Source organism: Cebus imitator, unplaced genomic scaffold (assembly GCF_001604975.1).
Source record: "Cebus imitator isolate Cc_AM_T3 unplaced genomic scaffold, Cebus_imitator-1.0 Scaffold586, whole genome shotgun sequence".
NCBI lineage: Eukaryota > Metazoa > Chordata > Mammalia > Primates > Cebidae > Cebus > Cebus imitator.
The window spans coordinates 219,813-226,488 of NW_016107901.1; positions in this window are offsets into that span (position 1 = coordinate 219,813).

Genomic DNA, 6,676 nt, shown 5'->3' on the forward strand with positions numbered 1-6,676 from the left:
CAGCCTCCAGAGTAGCTGGGACTACAGGCGCACACCAGCACACCCAGCTAATTTTTTTGTATTTTTAGTAGAGATGGGGTTTCACCATGTTGGTCAGGATGGTCTCGATCTGTTGACCTTGTGATCCTCCTGCCTCAGCTTCCCAAAGTGCTGGGATTACAGGCGTGAGCCACCACACCCTGCTATTGTGGTTTTTAGACATAATGCTGTTGTGCATTTTGTAGACTGCAATATAATGGAAACAACTTTTATGTGTCCTAGGCAACCAAACATTTGTATGACTCACTTTATTATAATATTCACTTAATTGTGGTGGTCTGGAACTGAACCTGCAACATCTCCCAGGTATGCCTGTGCTTTGGGCGTTTCTTTTGTCCCCTACTCCATAACTTTTTATTGTAATACTCCTGTCTCAGATGGGCAGTGCCGGAGTGTCCAGAAAGGATCCCGTTCCATTCCTGTGCCTGTGCTGAAGGGGCCCAGTGCCCTCCTACAAGTGGTGTGGTGGGTGCAAGGATGATTATCAAGATACCCCCACCACAAGAAGAAGGTAAAGGGATTAGAGTTGGGTCCTGTTGGATCTCCTCACTAGGACGTCTCCCTCTGCTGCCAACCCTGAAGATCCGGGCTTTACTTTCCAGAATGACTTATGTTCTTGTGGAGGTCTCAACAGCATAATGGAGGAGCAATGTGACTTGGTCTGTTTTCAATAGTGAACAGGGATGCTGGAGTACTCTGCCTTTGTCTTTCTTCCTGGACTCCAGAAATCACAAACAGTGCTGATACCATTTGCCACAGACTAGTATTCAGTGCACATGGAAACAGAAGATTGACAGCAAGGGTGTACCTGTCAAAATTGCCTGAGTGCAGCCCTTACAAATGACAATCCGTCATGTTTTTGTAGAAGAAAGGAAGTTTGCGTCTTACTTTAAAGCTTACATGGAGAAAAGCTTTTAGATGTATAGTCTACGCCAGAGCTTTCCACTAAAGGTATAATGTGAACCGGTGCATTGTTTTAAATTTTCATTACAAAGATTAATAAAGCAAAAAAAACGGAAATTTATTTTAATGATATTCAGCTTAATATATCAAAGTATTATAATTTCAATACGTAAGAATGTATCAGTGAGAAATGTTACTTTTTTCCATATTGTCTTCAAAATCCGGTGTATCTAACACATATTCATTAGTACACTTTCACTTGGAGCAGCCACAGTTCAAGGTTAAAAAGCTGGTCACGGTGGCTCATGCCTGTAATCCCAGCACTTTGGGAGGCTGAGGCGGGCAGATCACTTGAGGTCAGGAGTTAGACCAGCCTGACCAACATGGTGAAATCCCGTCTTTAAAAATAATAAAAAAAATTTTATGTAAAAAGTAAAAAAATAAATAAATAAAATATAAATTTAAAAAGTAAAAAAATAAAATTTTTTTTTAAATAAAAAACTGGTCACGCCATCAGTGCTTTACTGGACAGAGCAGGACCAGAGCACATAGGGCAATGCTCAGCTTCTGGGTTCTGGCTGGTTACCACAAGATCCAGTGCTGGGTGGTCAGCCCTGAAATGGCATCCAGGTGCTGCTGGGGAACCCAAGGGGAATAGGCAGAAGACTGGTGGGACCTCAAGAGCCCCCCAGGTGGGGAGGTAATGTTAGGACGAGAACTGAAGTCTCCAGCCCCAGATGTCCCCCCAGCCACGAGTCTGTCACATCGACTTCTCCAAGGGGAAGCTCAGGGGTCCCTGGAAGGAGTCAGATGCTCTCAGCAAATGAAATAGGTGACAATGCAATCATTGCTCCTCTTTTTCTTCATTAGCATCCTCGTCATTGTGGGTGCGCAGAGATGTAAGATACAGATGGGGGCAGCAATCCCGGCTTCTCATCTAACCAGCATTTCCAAAGGTCTGCTGACCACCTCGGTGCTATGCCAGGTTTCTCCCCTCAAGTGTGACAGGTTTGTACTCAAGGGTCTCTGGGACCTCTGCTACCCCTGGCATCCCCGATGCCCAGAAGTAGGCGTGTGGGGGCTGCAGGGGCCGCAGGAAGGTGGCAGGACCTACAGAGGCAGGGGTGGTAGAGGGCGCAGTCTGGGCGGGTGGAGGGCTCCCGTCTCCTCTGGAGGTTTGGCCGGTGGCTGCTCTCCTCCGCTAGGACAGGCTCGGTGGCCAGAAGCCTCTGCAGGAACCTGGTCGGAGCTCGGCTGGCTCCTTCCAAGTGACCCCAGCCAGTCACAGGGAGGGGCAGCTTGTCGTCCAACCTTCAGTAGCTTTCAGGGTGCCCCTGGGCCCTGAAGGCCTGGGGAGGGAAGGCCTGGAGCGTCGTCTCCCTGTCCCCTGTCCCCTGTCCCGCTGCCGCTCGCTGCGCTCTCCTTGGAGACCGGCCCCCGACCCCGGCATGGTGCGGGCCTGGGCGCCGCGCTGCAGCTGAGCGAGGACCGGCACCAGCAGGCCCCGAGGCGAAGGCAGACGCAGGTGGACAAGCGTCCCTGACCTGCGCAATCCTAGGGAGAGGATGGGACGAGGCGGAGACTGGGACGGGAAGCTCCCCGGACCAGAAGGCCGGCGTCCCTGTGGTCCCCCTCGGCCGCCCGCCGCGGGATCGGGACCGCCTGAGGCGGGGGCACCCACAGGAGCCGGGGACCCGAGGTGGCTCCGGGAGCGGACACCTGCCAAGCACTTCAAGGTCTTTATTCGAAACCAAACCAGACCCATGCCTTTATTTTTTATCTAATTATGAAAATATTTTGTGCTCATTGCGGAGGCAGGCGCAGAGAGAGGATATGCACACGGCCTGCCACCCTGGCGAGCAGCCCGGGACCCGCGCGGGAGTCTGTTTTCTCCAACATTTTTCATGGTATTTCAACGGTCCCCTCTTCCCTGCTGAGGATTAAATCGCATCCCTGTGCGATTAAACTGCTCTAGTTTATTGATTGATTGATAGAGTTTCGCTCTTGTTGCCCTGACTGGAGTGCAATGGCGCGATCATGGGCTCACTGCAACACCCGCCTTTCGGGTTCAAGCGATTCTCCTGCCTCAGCCTCCCGGGTAGCTGGGACTACAGGCATGCGCTACCATGCCCAGCTAATTTTGTATTTTTGGTAGAGGCGGGGTTTCTTCATGTTGCTCAGGCCGGTCTCGAACTCCCAACCTCAGGTGATCAGCCCGCCTCGGTCTCCCAAAGTTCTGGGATACAGGCGTGAGCCACCGCTCCCGGCAACGGCTCCAGTTTATTTAACCCCCTCTCTTTCCATTTTGCTTTTCACTTTAAAAATAAAATAATATGTCATTGAAAAGGATGGGCATGTCCTGCGAGTGGCTGCGGTGGCATTTCTCCTCCTCGCCAGGGGCGCCACCTTCCCCCGTGTCCGGAACCACTGTTCCCAGCGCCCTGGCAGCAAGCTGGGGCCACGATGGGCAGTGGAATAGAATGCAGGAGACCTGAGCCCCTCCAGGCCTGGCCCTGCTGTGCTGCCAGGCCCTAAGGGCTCTCCCTTCCCTTCCCAGAGCCTGGGCGCGGAGGATCCCTTGGAGGATGACGGAGCCTGGGTCCCTGGATGACTGCGTGGAGCTGAGACCTCCTGCCAACTCCCAGGACCGGAGCTCCAACAAAAAATCAAACTTTATTGTAGTGCCCCACAATTTGTTGGCATAATTGTGGATGATGCAGACCAAATACGATAACATAAACACACTGTAAGCCCATCCCACTTAAGAAATAGAAGTGAGGTCCCTGTAAATCTTTCTCATTGCACTCACACCATTGTCCCACATTTTGTGTTTATAATTTCTTTGCTTTTATAATTTTACCACGTGTTTTATTTTGAATTTTATGATATGAATATATTTCTCCAATTTGTTTTCTTGCTTGTCTTGTTGCTAATTTTTCTCTGCTATAAATGCTGCACTGAGCGTGCTTGCCACTGTTTTTTATGTGCATCCACATTCATTTCCTCAGGATAAAATATTGGATTTAAGTCGCTGCATCCAAGTACATGTACATATTTTAGAGCTGTTGCCACATATTGCCTCCAGAAGAATTATTATGAATTCTGCCAGCCTTTGCCAACACTGTGTATTATTGCTAATTATATGCGGAAAATCATTATAATGATTATAATGATTTTGAATGAATGATAATGACTATTAATGATTTTGAAGGAACAACAATGATTTGCCATAATTATAATGAGTTGTAATTATAATGATTTAGTTCATATATAATTGCCAATTTGAAGGGAGAAAAAGCAGCTCCATTTTCTCTTCTATTACATGAGTCTTTCACCACCTACAGGAACAACTTTCTTGAAAGGGTCCATGGTTAGCCAAACCAGGGCTGGCGGGATTAAGCTCTCACAGAGAAGAGAGAGTTGGAGGAAAATATGAAACACAGCATTAAATCTATTTTTACATATATGAAATATTGCACCCAAGATATGTATACACGTTTATAGCATACATAACACATTAAATGAATATGTATATGAAATATAGTGTTAAACATACATTGAATGGAAGCAATAGTAGTTCTCTTAGGTATCCACTTCCAACATGCCATTCAGGTGGCCTTCCTCTTGAATTGCCTTCAGTTCATTATTTAGGTGGCAGCATCACTCTGAGGTCAGTCTCTCCCCTGTCCCTTGAGGACACACAGACCTCACCTATTCTTAGTGTTTGAACCAGCCCCGAACCCAAGCAGCACCAGAGTGTTCCTTACGTTCTTCAGTGAGCAAAGCTTACTCACCACAAGCTTGGGAGTCCAACCAGCTGTGCCCCTCACTAGCTGGGTAAGCACAGGATGGTATTCTGCCACGCTGAGCATCAGTTCCCTAATCCGAATCAGGATGGGAACAATTCCACTGTTGCTTGGTTTATCCAACCCCCTGTTCCTAATCTGATATCTTGCCTGACACTTCTGGAAAATCATCTATCATTTTCATTTGTCCAGCCTCCCTTGCAGTGACAGTTTTGGCTGATGAACTGCACATAGAACTCTACTCTGGGGCCCTTGGGAAAGATGTCACTTTTCTCATAAATGGGACTCGAGTTGCTGGCATCGCCACAAGCCCATTCACCCTGCTTTGATCACTGATGTGATATTTGGAGATGCAATAACTATCTGACTGAGAGGGAAAGGCCAACATAATCACAGCGACATCAGCTTTTATTGTTTAACTGCTTTCAGAAGAGGCATTGAGCCAGTAGGTTCTAAGTTTATTATTTTTGAAAGAATAAATTTCTCTTCATCGGACATTGTCACTAACCTCCTTATGAGATGGTTCTGAGAACTTTGTGAAGTAATGTTTGTAATGGCCAGATACGGTGCCTGGCCTTGTTTAATACTCAGAGCATGATTTTATGATTGTTAGTAGCAGTAGTGCCAACTGAGGTCGGTTGCCACAAGCTACTTCAACTCTGATGTATGAGTCTGGCCAGGGATAAGAAGATGTTTATTGAAGGTCACCCTTGGCTGCCAATTAGCTATCAGTGACCTTGGGCAAGTTTTAAACCTCTAGGGGTGTGGTCTCCTCAGCTGTTTATAAAATAATGCCAAAGTTCCCTTGCAGCCTAAAATTCTTATTATTATTATTACTGTGTCCTGGCTGGAGTGCAGTGGCACAATCTTGGCACACCATAACCTCCGCCTCCCTGGTTCAAGCGATTCTCCTGCCTCAGCCTCCCGAGTAGCCGGGACTGCAGGTGCCCACCATCACGCCTGGCTAATTTTTGTATTTTCAATAGAGACAGGGTTTCACCATGTTGGCCATGATGGTCTCGATCTCTTGACCTCATGATCCACCCACCTCGGCCTCCCAAAGTGCTGGGATTACAGGCGTGAGCCACCATACGTGGCCAGCTCTAAAATTATTTTATTTTCTCTAGAAATTTTTTCCCATCACAGGATGTAGCATCCAGGCTGACAGGAGCAGAGAAGAATGTCTAGAGCAGGGAACAGTGTGCTATCTCTGTTACATGTGCACAGTCAGGGCACACAGGACCTCCCAGCCAGCACTCCTCATGTGATGTAATATGAAGTGCCAATGTCACCGAAGTAGCACTCACATCAGAAATGTCTCACCTGGATACCTCCGCAGCAGTGTTACCCAATAGAACTTTCTCTGAGGATGGAAATGTTCTACATGGGCACTGCCCACTACATAGCCACTAGCTACATGTTGACCACTGGGCACTTGAGGCTAGCGAGGCCGAGGAACTTGATTTTTAAATTTACGTTAATCCTTATCAAATTACATTTAGTGATAAATGCCCATATGTGGCTAGTGAGTACCATATTGGACAGCACAGCTCTAAAGAGTAGACCCAACTTCCAGTTTACAGGAAATGGGAGATTGCAGAACGAGTTAAAGGACGCCAGAGGGAAGGAAGCAGACAAACCCATAAGGGAGAAGCTCTGTGCAACAGTCCTGGAGTCCCCAGAACGTCAGCGTCATTAAAAGCAAAACAAAAACACAGGCTGAGGGGATGGTCCTAGGTTGACAGAGATGAAAGAAACATAAAGCGTGTACCTAGACTGGATCCTGATTGAAAAACAATACAGACCTAAAAGTCAATTGTGGGGACACTGAATATGGCCTGGATGAAACATGCTATTATCAAAATCATTGTTAGTTTTCTCAGGTGCAATACTGGTATTATGTTATGTGGCAGGTTTTTTTTTTTTTT